This window comes from Gossypium hirsutum, chromosome A07 (genome assembly GCF_007990345.1).
Source record: "Gossypium hirsutum isolate 1008001.06 chromosome A07, Gossypium_hirsutum_v2.1, whole genome shotgun sequence".
NCBI classification, from domain to species: Eukaryota; Viridiplantae; Streptophyta; class Magnoliopsida; order Malvales; family Malvaceae; genus Gossypium; species Gossypium hirsutum.
In genome coordinates this window covers 34,598,811-34,613,709 of record NC_053430.1, presented here as the reverse complement: position 1 = coordinate 34,613,709, position 14,899 = coordinate 34,598,811, and the positions used below count along the sequence as shown (strand labels likewise).

At 38.8% G+C, this 14,899-nt stretch overlaps 1 non-coding gene across 1 annotated transcript; it reads left to right on the top strand.

Moving 5' to 3' along the window:
* The first annotated feature begins 14,550 nt into the window (after positions 1 to 14,550).
* LOC121204014 (small nucleolar RNA R71) lies at positions 14,551 to 14,657 on the top strand. The gene has a single exon (XR_005898942.1). It is a non-coding gene; the product is annotated as a small nucleolar RNA R71 (small nucleolar RNA).
* Positions 14,658 to 14,899: the final 242 nt, after the last annotated feature.

Here is a 14,899-nt window from a genome sequence, read left to right as displayed (position 1 = left end):
TCTTCCTCGGTGCATGCTACAGCCGAAGCTCGGCACTCGTTCCTTGACTTTCCACAAGCTTCGCAGGAGGAGCTATTTCAAATACTACGCGCACGACCCATCACCACAGGTCGCTGCATCGACTGGGTTGCCGTAGAGCAAGTCTAGCTCGTTGACGCCATCCGCGCCCTCTTGTCCACAGACCCATGGGAACGGTTCTTCGCTATTATCGAGCCCACTTATTTAGAGCTAACTTTAGAATTATTCTCTATTTTTCATTTACAGGTGGTGATGACGAACAATGACGACCTAGGCACCATTCACTTCCGATTAAGCAGTCTAGTTCGTTTGATGAGTGTCCCAGAGTTTGGAGTTGCTCTAGGACTTTACACCGATGAGTTTATGGAGGAAGAGGACATGAATACACTACCAAGCAATATCCACATCTCCCCCTCCTTGTGCTGGAAGGCTTTGGCACCACTCTTTTCCAACTATGACTCCAGCTGCTCGAAGGCCTTAGCTCTCCCCCCTTCCTTACGATATCTCTATGCCATATTAGCACACACCTTGACCGGAAGGAGAGAGAGCACCGGCGTCGTCAACACCCACGACGCCTACTATTTATAGTGCATGGCGAATGCACACGTGACTGACTTGGCCTACTTCATTGCTTTCGCCATTCGCCATCAGACCGAGCGGCATAGGAAGGGAGTGATCTCTATCGGCCCCTACGTGACGCGCCTTGCCAGACACTTCGGCCTCCTCAACACCACGGCCCAGTCATCAATGCTTACCCTGATAGGTCAGATGTCCCCATAGGGCATTACGACTATGTTACATATGAGGATGATCGAGCGTCGACGTGGGACCGATCCTCCTCAATACTGTCTCTCGCATGCCATTGACGAGGAGAATCTTGAGGACATCCCTGATGATGTTCCCCTACAGCATGAGGAGCCTTCTACTGTGCCACTTAGGGAATGACCAGCTCATACGGCTGCTTTATTGGCACACCTTTCCGACCGACTCGCCCATTTCGAGCAGTATTACATTATACAGTTCAAGATGATCCATGAGCGAGATCGGTGACGGGATCGACAGATGGTCTATATGCAGGCCATGATGTAGCAGCTGTGCCAACACTTCCACATCGCCACTTCAGCACCACCACCTGAGGGCCCCACCGACGAGGATCATTGAATCCTCCTATTTTTTATTTAGTTTTATTTTTATTTTTATTTTTCTTTTGATTTTTATTTTCATTTCAATTTTATTATTTTATTTTGAAAGACATATCTATATTATTAAATTTTACTTTTTTTTATTTTCTGGTATTTCTAACAAGTAATTCCACTACGCTCTCTTCCACACCAACTCTTAATCAGCTCTTTATGATTCTACAAATTTCCAAGCAAAGCTGCCAGGAATATTTTAAGGAATGAAGAAACAAAAGGGAAATAATACCTCACGAGTGCAATGTACAACAACCCAATTTCTTCATCTAGCCAAGAACAATGGCAGCCACCACTTTCCCCGAACACTCTATCCTCAGAATCAAGCTCCACATCCATATAATAGAGAGTTTCACCTCCTTTCCTCTTATGATTTTCTTTATTTTGAATAATATATCTTTGTACATTGAGGGCAATGTACATCTTAAGTGTGGGGGGGGTGAACATGAAACCTAACTTTTTGCATTATTCTCAAATCCCTGAATTTGGTCTTGTGCTTAAGTGATTTTCTCATAATATTGATAGAATGAATTCTGATTGATCTACAATTATTGTTGATATGTTGTGAACTAGACCAAGGGAATTATGCATGATTATTGATTATAGGACCTTTATTGATTATAGGACCTTAAAGAATTGAGCATGATAAGTTGATATTTTGAGAACTAAAATTTTTAGATTATTTTCCTAAATTGAGGTATTATCTTGGAATCTTAAGTATACAGGAATGACATTAAAAACCCAAATTTTTGGTGAGATTTTTTAGCCTTTTTGAGCATATAGCTTTCTTTCGTGCTCACTCCTTTTGTGGTTTGAGTATGTCAACATTGAACTATTATTCTAGAACTTGCTTTGATTATACATATCGAGATCACACGTATGATTTGATATACTGAGATGATAAAGGCACCTAGGATTTAACCCATTTACTCCATAAAAGCCTTCCCACATAATTAAACCCTTAGTGAAACCCCTTGAGCCTACTAACCCTTCTTCATTGATTAACCCTCATCATTAACCCATTAACCCATTATTGTTGAAATCCTCCTACTGAATTTGACCCTTTTTATCGAGATTGAATTTAATATTGTTACCTCGCTATGTTCACCATTTTTTGTTACTGAATCATGAAGTATGACTTCTATATTGTATCGACTTGATTTGTTCTTAAAAAAGACTCAGTATTATTATTGTAATTCTCAGCAAGCTAAAGTTGTCATGAACTCATGTAAAATAGTTCTAGATATTTGTTTGTGGTTCAGTAATTAAGTTTTTGATAGTAGGGTAATATATTGAAATTATCTCGATTGTAACCCTTTTCTCTTCAGCTTGTATCCATACTTGTAACCTAAACCCCATTACAACCATGCAAAAACCTTTTGATTAGTATATCGTATCATTTACAAGTGGTGGAGATTTGATTTTCATGCAAGCCTATGGTAATAACCTTTCATGTTAGACAATCGAGTGCTTAATCTTGAACCTTAAACACTTTGAGTGATTTGAGTGAATCTTTAGTGAGGATGTCATCTATTGTATATTTAGGACTAAATTTAATTACTTGAAGGAAGGAGATTACCTATAATTTTGTTGTCAAAGTATTCTATTTAGATTGTTTGAGGCTTTTAATGCCCCTATAGTTGAATTCTCACTGTATGATTTTCTATGGAATAACTTGTAACATTATCAGTAATGATTATGTGATTGAGAGGAATGAATTCTAGCAGTAAATGAGAATTTTGCTTGAGGACAAGCAAATGCTTAAGTATGGGGGTATTTGATAAACGCCAAATTATATATATCTACACCCTAAATACTTAGCATATTTATGGATGTTTATTACTAGATTTATGGATTTTGGTGCTCTTAATCCGGTTATTTCATGTTTTGTGCTCAGGAAAGCACCAAGAGTCGAAAGGAGCAAAAACGAGCTAAAAAGGGACAAAAATGGACCAAATCGAAAATATGACACGCCCTAAGCCTTGCCACACAGGCATCTCACACGCCCGTGGCCTTCAGGGGTGTCGACCAAGGTTTTCACGATTCACACGGCCTGGTCATTGAGCCCACATGGCCGTGTGCAATTTAACGGATCGAACACGGCTTGGTAATCATGTTACATGGCCGTGGCACACGAGCGTGTCCCTTTTTCAAAGAGTCATATTTTACATGGAAAAAAGGTACTTAGGGAGGAAGAAAGCCAATCCAAAGCCTATATAAACACCCTAAGTGTGACCTAGAAGGAGGTCGCTCTTTCCAGAACTTTTTCTGGAATACAGTACCACACGCCGGGAATTACTTGAAGGAAGCTAGACGATTCATCTCAAAAGCCGGAGCTACTCCAAGACTAAAGATCTCTCTCTGAATTCCTTCAGGGGTTTTAGAGTTTTCTTTATGTTTTGTTATTTTCATACTTTTGAGATGTACTCTTATTTTATTATGAACTAAACCCCTTAGATACCTAAGGGGCATAAAACCTATGATGGGTCTTGTTATTATTATCTGAACTGTATGATACTTGATTTGTTCTTAATTATATGTTCTTAATGCTTGAGTTAATATTTCGGGTATTAATTCATGATTTGATGTGCTTTTTCAGAGGAGGAATAGACCCTGCCTAAGAGTAGATTTATCATAATTAAGCGGAGTTGATCGAACGCCTAGAAATAGGGTTATGAGATTTTGTCAGATTAGGGTGAAACCTAATAAGGGGATCCATAGATCGAGTCAATGGAAATCTAGAGTGTTAATTAGAGAAATGTCTTGGTTATTCAATCTAAGTATTAGACGTTATTAGTCTTGAATAGGGATGATAACTTAACTTAAGGATCTATACGAAACAAGTCAAGTGAATAAATCGACTGGTTCAGAGTCAGATAACAAGTGAAATCTAGGTGGATTCCTCCTTGAGTGTCGTCTTTATCAATTGCTTTTCTTCAAGTCTTTTTCCAAATTTTCTCTTTGCTTTAATTAAATCCATTAATTAGTTTAAATAATTAGTTTAATAAACAAACCCTTTTATTCTTAGGCTAGATAATAAAAAGATAGTTATTACTAGTACTTTTGGTTCCCTTGGGTACAATATCCTGGTCTTGCAATTACTATACCATTGTTCGATATGTGCGCTTGCCTTTTCGTCGTGATAATAGTTAGTCTAGGTTTGATCTTCATTATAAATATTTATTACTTGTTACGAATTACGCGAACAATGGGCCATTGGGAAAGGGTGTGTTTTCTTCAGTGAGTTCATGGATTCCATGAGACTGCATGATTTGGGTTTTAGTGGGCCAAATTTCACTTGGAATAGAGGGGGAGTTTTTGAGAGACTAGATAGAGCAATTTGTAATGATGCTTGGAGTCTGAAGTTTCCTTTGTCCAATGTTTTACATCTTTCAAAACTTAAATCTGATCATAGACCACTCGTATTATCGCTTATGTCTGATGTTCAGTCTTTCTCTAGAAGGCCTTTTCGTTTTTTAGCAGATTGGATTGAGCATCCGAGGTTTTCTGAGTTTGTTAAGGAGAATTGGAAGTTTATGGGGGATATGTCAATAACTTATGCGACTTTCACTGAACAAGTAAAAGTATGGAATAAGGAGGTTTATGGACACATTATGCATCGGAAGTACATTTTGAAGAAGAAGCTGGATAATGTTCAAAAGACGATTGATCGAAGCAGCTTGGCTCTTTTGAATTAGGTCGAGTTGGAAATTTGTGAAGAGCTAGAGTCAGTATTACATCATGAGAAGCTTCTATGGAGACAGAAGGCTAGGTGTGATTGGCTTGTTTTGGTGATCTTAATACAAGGTTTTTTCATAGGAGAACTTTACAGAGAAGAAAGCACAACCGTATTGTGGCTTTGAAAAATCAAGCAGGGGAGTTGGTCATTGATGAAGATGAATTGAAACAAGAAGCATTTAGCTTTTATAGAAATCTTTATGATGAGCAAACTAGGGATACCGATAATCCTGGGTGTGGTAATTTCCCGTCTCTTGAGCAGGAAGATATCCGGTTCCTTAGTAGGCTTATTTCTAATGAGGAGATTAAAAATGCTCTTTTTGATATGGCGCCTTTAAAAGCTCTAGGCAGTGACGGGATTCACGCTATTTTTTTCTAGAGCCAGAGGGAGTTCTTGGGCCCTTCAGTTTGTGAATGGGTCAAGAGGATTTTTTCTGGGGGTAGCATTGATCCAGATCTCAATAACTCTTTCATTGTTCTTATTCTTAAAGTGCAGTATCCAAAATGTTTCTCGCAGTTTCGCCTTATTAGCCTTTGTTCGGTTCTTTACAAGCTTGTGATGAAGGTCATTGCTAACAGATTTAAATGGTCTTTCCAAAGATCATAGGACCTGAACAAGCAGGATTTGTCACCGGAAGGAATATAAATGATAATATCATCATTGCTCAAGAAATTATTCGCTCAATGAAGAGTAAGCAAAATATCAAAAGATGGATGGCCATTAAAATTGATCTTGAAAAGGCCTATGATCGTGTTCGTTAGGATTTTATTGGCGCATCTCTACAGGCTGCAGGTATTCCTAACTTTCTTCGTAATGTTTTCATGTCAGCTATTTTTGGTTTTACTATGCAGGTACTTTGGAATAGAGTGCCAACTCAGAAGTTCAAACTAGCAAGAGGAGTTCGTCAAGGATGCCCATTGTCACCCTATCTTTTCATACTTTGTATGAAATGGTTAGGGCATGGTATTCACGTGGCCATGGCTGATGGTAGATGGTAGCCCATTCGGCTCACTGGATTAGGTCCGTTTCTATCTCATCTCTTTTTTGCAGATGATTTTATTATTATTGGCCAGGCAAAAGAACAGCAGGCATAAATCATTAAGGAAGTTTTAGACACCTTTTGTGGTTTTTCGGGGCATAGAGTTAATCTTCAAAAGTCAAACATGGTGTTTTCTAAAAGGGTGGATGAGGACGTTCAAAGCCATATTAGCAGATCCGTTGGGTCCCAGGTGGTGCAGAATCTTGGTTCATATTTAGGGGTTCTTCTCTTTTATGAGAAGGTTACTAATAATACTTTACGGTTTGCTGTCGATAAAGTGCGAAGTAAACTGTTTAGTTGGGATGCTCGACAACTCTCTCTTGCTGGTAGAATTACTCTAGCTCAAGCGGTCTTACTTTCAATCTCGAGCTATTTTATGCAATCAATATTGATCCTGGAAGGTTTATGTGATGAGATTGAATCTATGGTTATATAGTTCATTTGGCAGTCCACTAGCGCTAGTAAAAAGATTGCTTTAGTAAACTGGGAGTCGATATGTCAACCTAAAGCACATGGTAGGCTTGGTGTAAGGGCTCTCTGCGATCATAATACTTCCTTCATTATGAAACTGGGTTTCACATTAGTGACGCTCATTCTTCATTATGGGTAAATGTGCTTCGGTCCAAATATGGGGTTCAAGGTGGGTTACCAGAGTCTTTATCGAGGGGACGATGTTCTTTTTTGTGGAGATCTTTGTCGAAGATTTGGCTGCTTATTCAGGAAAATTTGCTCTGGTCAATTGGAAATGGGTGTAAAATAAACTGCTGGAAGGATTCGTGGGTGCCTAAGGTAGGACCCTTATCCAAAAAAATGTTCTGTACAACTAACTTGGATATGGATTGTCCCCTTAGTGACATGGTCACAGAGAACGGGGATTAGAATTTGGACTTCTTTCGCCTTTGGTTATCTGAAGACATTATTCAGCAGATTGTTGGAATTCCACCACCCCAACCAAATTTAGGTTCAGATAGAATTATTTTGGAGGGAACTACATCTGGTGCTTTTACTATTAAAAGTGCATATAATAAACTTCAAGAAGATTCTTGGCATGGAAAGGAGGATGTTTGGAAATTACCATGGAATTATATTAGGCCACAAAGAGTTAAAGTGTTCATTTGGCTTGTTCTTAAACACCATTTACTCACTAATGTTGAAAGAATACGAAGAGGTTTGGGCTCTGACACTGCTTGTTGTACATGTGGTCATAATTATGAGAATATCCTTCATGTGCTTTGGGACTATAGAACGGCAAGTGATCGCGTGATTTCGTGATATGTTTTAAATATTTATAATTACTTGTTCTTGAACTAACTATTATTGGGATGTAGGCAAGTGTACCTATCGAACAGTAGAATAGTTTTAGCAAGACCGGATTGTCAAACCTAAAGGAGCTAAAAGTACTAGTAATGGCTGTTTTTTTATTTTCTAGCCTAAGAATAAAGAGGTTTGGTTTTAATTAACTAATTATCTAAACAACGAACACATAGAGAATAGAATTGGGGAATTGCTTTTGGGAAAATCGATTGAATGAAGACAATACCTAAGGAAAAATCCACCTAGACTGTACTTGTTATTCTAGCTCCGAATCAGACGATTTATTCATTCAAATTGTTCCGTAGAGATCCCTAAGTTATGCTATTATCCCTATTCAAGACTAATAACATCTAATCCCTAGATTGAATAACCGAGACTTTTCTCTAATTAACACTCTATGGTTGCATTAACTCAATCTATGGATCCCCTTATTAGGTTTCACCCTAATCCGGAAAAATCTTATCACCCTATGTCTAGGCGCGCAATCAACTCCTCTTAATTATGACAAATGTACTCTTAGAAAGGGTCTATTTCTCCTCTGAATAAGAGCTTATCCTGAATTAGTATCCTAGGATATCAAAACAAGAATTAAGAACACATAATTAAGAACAAGTTAAATATTTATCATACGATTCAGAAAATAATAACAAGATTTGTCTTAGGTTTCATTCCCTTTAGGTATTTAGGGGGATTTAGCACATAACTAAATAAGAAAACATCTCAGAATAATAAAGAATACAAAACATAAAGAAAACCCAAAACTCTTCAAGGGGAATTGAAGAGAGATCTTCAGTCTTGATGATGAATTCGGCTTCTGAGATGAATCAATCGGTTTTCTTGGAGTAATTCCTTACCCCCTACTCCGCGTCTTTTTCTTCCACCTCTAGGGTGTATTTATAGGGTTTGGAATGCCTAAAAGCCCTCAAAATTAGCCCTTTTCCGAATTGGACTCAACTTGGGCTCGGTAGGGACACGCTTGTGGCAGACACCCATGTTCGATTACTTCAGGCCGTGTTCGAGCCTGCCAAATTGACATGGCCGTGTGGTCTGTCCATGTAAGGAGGTCTAAGCCGTGTTGATTTCGTACTTTAGCCCATTTTCTCCGTTTTGGCCCGTTTCTCGTTCATTTCACTCTCCTATGCTCTCTTAAGTATAAAACATGAAATTAAATCATTAGGAACATCAAATTTACCAATTCTAATGAGAAATCATCCATAAAATGCATTAAAATGGGGTAAAATATGTATAATTTACGGTTTATCAAATACCCCCACACTTAAGCATTTGCTTGTTCTCAAGCAAAATTCTCAACTCATAATCAAAATAAATTCTTCTCAACTTATAATTTCTATCAATAATATCTCACATTAATCCATAAGTAATCATACATTGAGATTTCAACTAAAAGAACATAAAAGTTTCAAACATTCCAAGTTGAGTATTTAATCATGCAAACATAGGTGTCTCTCCTCATTTAAGTAATTACCTTTGATTTAGAATACCATAGAGTTTCACATCCTCACTATAGATTCACTCAAATCACTCGAGGTGTTTGAGGACAATAAATGAAACACTCAATAGTCAATAATGAAAAGTCATTACCATAGGCTTGCATAAAAATCAAATCTCCACCACTATAATTTAGGATGATACAACAATCAAAAGGTCTTTAGAGGGTTGTAATGAGGTTTGGTTAGGGGGTGTGGTCACAAGCTGAAAGAAAGGGTTAGAATTGAGATTGAATTGAAAAATTACTTAACTAGAAAAAGAGTTAATCATCACTTGCGTACAACAGAGCTTCTTCTCAGACTATGGAATTTAACTTCTGAAGCTTACAAACAGAAGATCATTACTAATATGTATACATGTTTTTTTTAAACAAGTTAAATTACAGAGTAGAATAAAACATAGCTAAGCAACTATTTCAATTCAAATCTCGACAAAAATGCGGCTTAAATTAATTTAGGAGATTTCAACAATAATGAGTTAAAGGTTAATATTAAGGGTAATACAAGAAATGACTTGTTAGGCTCAAGGGGGTTTACTAGGGGCTAATCGTGGAGGTAGGCTTTTCATGGAATGAGTGGGTTAATCCTAAGTGCCTTAATCATTTTGACATATCAAATCAAATCGTGTGGTCTCGACATGCATAATCAAGCAAGTTCTAGAATAACAATTCAATACTGACGCACTCAAAGTAATAATAAAAGTGAGCATGAAAGAATTAATAGATGCTCAAAAGGCTCAAAAATCTCACAAAAATTATGGCTTTTTGATGTTAAAAACTTGTGAATTCCAATTCAAAGTAATACATAAACTTTGGGGAAACAGCCTAAGATTTTGAATTCTTAAAAATCAACTCATCATGCTTGATTCTCTAATGTCTTAAATTTTAAACAATCAATGCATAATTGCCTATGTTTTAATTCAAGATATATCAATCAAAATCATAAATTAATTAAAATTTATCCTAAATATGATATGGAAGCTTTTCAAGAGAACAAGACAATCATTCAGGGATTTTTTTGATAATGAAATAAATACCCCCTACACTTAAGATGTATAATGAATTCCTTGAACTGGAGTTTTGGAGAGTAATTGGTTCAAGAGTGGAGGAGGATACTCCAGCGGTCGTAGAGGTTCATTAATCCATAAGTCTTGCACCACAAGAATATAATATCTAGTGGTAGCTATGGTCGTGGTTGAGCAGGACATGGCAGTCGTAGAGAACCTTTCCCGGTAGAGTTTTAGTTCCTATGTAATGATGAGCTTAAGAGCTCGATATAACTGTGATAAATCAGGAACTTTTTAGGGGATATTAGGAAGAATAATTACTCCTAAAGAAATAACCGAAATTAATAATTAAAAATAAAATTCTAAAATCTAACAAAAATAAAAATAGTTTTAATAAAAATTAACATAAAAACATAAAATTATAAATAAATGTTTTTAAACATCTTCATCGCTGGATGGTTCGCGAGGTCGGACTGGCAATGAGATGTGGAGGTGCTAACAAATCTGCTGTAGAGTAGCATCAATGTTGTCAAATCGTTGAAAACACTGTTGCTCGAATCAAGTGAGGCGCTCAGAGATGTCAGCGTACAAAGCCGCCACATAAACTGAACGAGAGAGTGGTGGTGGCTGAGTCAGTGGGTTCTCGTGCTGGGGGGGACATCATCAGGAATGTCCTCGTAGGCCTCCTCCTCGGTAGATTGGGCAAGACGATACTGGGGAGGGTAGGTTCCTTGGCGTCTCTCGGTCATCCTTATGCTAAGCATGCTCAAGATGCCTTGTGGAGACATCTGGCAGATGAGGGTGAGGGATGATTCTTGGGCCGCGGTGTTGAGGAGCCCGAAGTGTCGCGCCAACCGAGTCATGTAGGGGCCAATGGAGATGACCCCCTTCCTATGCTGCTCCGTCTGGTGCTGAATCACGAGGCCGATGAAATAGACAAGGTCGATGACGTGTCCGTGCGACATGCACCATAAGAAGTAGGTGTCGTGGGTGTTGACGACGCCAGTGCTCTCTCGCCTCCCTGTAATCGTGTGAGCTAAAATAGCGTGTAAGTACCTTAAGGATGGTGGGAGAACTGATGCCTTGGAGTAGCTAGGATTGTAGGAGGCCACGCTATGGGCCAAAGTGTGCCAGCACTTCGAGGTGGAGAAGTGTATGTGGCAACTGAGAGTGTCTAAATCTTTCTCCTCCTTGAACTCCTCCGTATATAAGCTTAGTGCAGCACCAAACTCTGGGACACTTAGTTGGCGGATTAATCAGCCTAGGCAAAATTGAACCGTGCCGGGATCATCGTAGTTCGTCATTATGGTCTGAAAATGGAATGTTGAGCATAGTTCCATCGTGAGCTCAAGGTATGTTGGCTCGATAATCCCAAAGAATAGCTCCTAGGGGTCAATGGTTAGGAGAGATTGAATCAAATCAGCCAACTGAACTTGTTCTACAATAGCCCAGTCGATGCAGCGGCCCGTAATTAAAGGTCGGGCCCGAAGTATTTGGAACAGTTCTTCCTGGGGCCCTCGGGGAAACTATAGGAGAGGGTGACGAACTTCCGCGGTTGGACCCGCAGAAGAGGACGTTCCCTTCCTTTTCTTTGAAGCAGGTACGACGGTTTTCTTTCTTCTTGAAGACGACATTGTATACCTGCAAGTGGAAACATCAATTCGTCTTTTGATGAGTAGAAAATTTATAATATATAAAAGAAATGCAACTAAATTCGAAAAGAAAAATTCATAAATATATTCAGCCACAATTACTAAATTCAATGACCCATTTCTCTGTGGCATGAGCACGGTGATATAAGTAAAAATGGCAAGGAATGGAATGCAAAATACTATATGAATGAAAAGAGATGCCAACACAATATGCATGATTATTTCAACTATCCTAGCCATGAATATTCACTTCTAACTAGTTAAATGAAGTATAGGAATCATGTAATGAGTAAGATTTTAAACATGAGAAAGATGATAACTTGTTTGATAAATGAAATTTATGTGATTATCAATATGGAAATAAAATGAAAAATATAGATTAATATGATAAATAGCATTATAAATCAGTGAAATAAAAGAAAAAGGAGTAAACAAATGGTAAGGGAAGAGATTGGGCGTCGAGAATGGAGTTGCAGGCGGCGCATGGGCGTGGCAGGAAGGCCATGTGAACTTGCAGCAACTAGGGTTAGGGTTTTTGAATGGGGAAGAAAGTGAATAATGCAGGATATTTATAGATTTTGGGCCACACGGCCATGGCACACGCCTATGTTCCCCAATTTTTTCCCGTGTGTTTCGCGTTTTTCCTATTTGGGTACGTCTGAAATTCATCCCATGCCCGTGTACCTCGAGCGTGTGAGTTCACATGGTCATGTCGCACAACCGTGTCTAGCTTCGTTCACTTCTCCTATGCCCGTGTGTGCAAGCCCCATGCCCGTGTTAATTTGACAGGTTCAACCACGGGTGTTAGACACGGGCCTGTCGCACACCATGTTGTTTTGGCAGGCTTGACCACGGCCATGTCGCATTGTCGTGGCCTTTTATCGTAGCCCATGTTGGGGAAATCCTTGCCCTGTTTTCACATGACCATAAGCACGCCCGTGTGCTTGGCCGTGTCTCTATGGAAAACCTATATTAAAGAGCTCCGTTAGTAAGTTAGATGTTGGAGACTAAATTTTGGAAGAAGTTAATACAGTTAGTGCTCGGGTTACCTCCCAAAAAGTGCTTATTTATAGTCTAAGCTCGACTTACCTCTCCGTTGAATGATCATGGTGGTTCGAGGAGTTTATACTCCTCATTCCTACTATCAATCTTAAAATAAGGGTTTAAACGGGTATTGTTTACCTTAAAAGTGCCGAACTTGGGATAACTCACCTCCACTGTACCAAATGGAAAAATATTGAGTGCCGTAAGAGGGATTTCCTCATTCGGTATGGTAGTGACAATGTAGGGATCTGCGACATCTAATAAAACTTTATCACCAACCTTAAGTTGATTTAGAGAGGTATCCGGCTCGTTCTGGCGTAGTTTCGATTTATCGTGTGTTCTTAGTTTATGTGTTCGCCATTCATCTAGCTCCTCTATCTGTAGCCTTTGTTCTTCATGAATAGAACCTCTACTATAGTTTAAGAGTGGCTCATGTACTTCCTTCAGACTTATCTCCTGCAAAGTAGATTGTATCATGTGGTCAGTTTTAATAGAATGGTTTAGATGATCACATTCAATTTCTGATGTGTAGTCAGAATTGTGAGCTTGAAGGGTGAGTGTTTCGTCTCCTACGCGAAGCGTGAGCTGACCTGTGCCAACATCAATAATTGTTTTAGCAGTTGCTAGAAAGGGCCTTTCTAGGATTAAAGGAGTATTGCTATCCTCCTCTATGTCTAAACCAATGAAGTCAACGGGAAATATAAATTTATCGATTTTGACTAGCACATCTTCAATAATACCCCTAGGAAATCTTATAGTTTTATCTACTAATTGAATGCTCATCCTAGTCTGTTTGGGTTTCCCGAGACCTAGTTGCTTGAACATTTTAAAAGGCATGACGTTGATAATAGCCCCTAAATCAGCTAATGTATTATTAACATCTAAACTACCAATTAAGCAAGGAATCGTAAAACTCCCTGGATCTTTTAGTTTCTTCGGTAGCTTATTTTTTTAGAAAAGCTGAGCACACTGTGTTTAGCTCCACATGATACGCCTCGTCCAACTTCCGCTTATTTGCTAAAAGCTCTTTTAAAAATTTCATTGCGTTTCGCATCTGCGATAGAGCTTCAATAAACGGTAAAATAATATGTAATTTTTTTTAAGAGTTTAAGGAATTTACCAAATTTTTCATCTGAGCGATTTTTCCTTATTGCGTTGGGGTATGGTACACGAGGTTTATATTCGACATTCACTGATTTATTTGTATTTTGATCTACCTCACCTTGACCTTTGCTTACTACAGTTTCTTGCCACGGTTCTGGTTCAGGCTCCACAAATCCTTCTTCATCTTGAGCATTAATCGCGTTGAGTTGTTCCCTTGGGTTGGGTTCAGTATTACTTGGCAAACTACCTTGTGGTCGTTCGGAGATTGGTTTGGAAAGCTAGCCTATCTGAGTTTCGAGCCCTTGGATCTACGCTTGTTGATTCTTAAGTGCTATCTCGGTGTTCTGGAAACGAGTTTCTGACACGGATATAAACTTTGAGAGCATCTCTTTAAGGTTCGGCTTCTTTTCCTGTTGGTAGGGTGGTTACTGAAATCCTGGAGGATGTTGTGGTCTTTGATTTCCTTGGCCTCCCCACGAAAAATTGGGATGGTTCCTCCAACCTGCATTGTAAGTGTTACTAAATGAATTGTTTTGAGGTCGAGGATTATTACCCATGTAGTTTAATTGCTCGTTATCCATGTTATTGCCATAAGATTGGTATTCCGAATGGCTTGTTCCACCGCTACTTGCTTCGCACTGCATTACTGGGTGAACCTGTGAAGAACTAAGAAAACCATCAATCTTTTTATTCAAGAGTTCTACCTGATTTGACAGCATGGTGACCGAATCGACGTTATAAACACCGGCTATTTTCGTTGGCTTTATCCTCATGACTTGCCACTGATAGTTATTCAGTGACATCTCCTCAATAAACTCATAGGCATCTTCAGGTGTTTTATTATTGATGGTTCTGCCAGCAGCTGCGTCAACCATTTGCCGAGTCGAAGGATTTAGACCATTGTGGAATGTTTGAACTTGGAGCCAAAGCGGTAACCCATGGTGAAGGCATCTTCTCAGTAAGTCCTTGTATCTCTCCCATGCATCGTAGAGGGTTTCTAAATCCATCTGCACAAAAAAAGAGATATCATTACGTAATTTAGCCGTTTTAGCCGGCGAAAGATATTTTAGTAAGAATTTTTTGGTCATTTGTTCCCAAGTAGTAATTTACCCTCGTGGTAACGAGTTCAACCACTGTTTAGCTTTGTTCCTTAATGAAAAATGGAATAACCGAAGACGAATGACATCATCAGAAACGCCATTGATTTTAAATGTATCGTAAAATTCCAGAAAGTTTGCTAAGTGAGCGTTGGGATCTTCATCCTGCAAACCATCAAACTGAA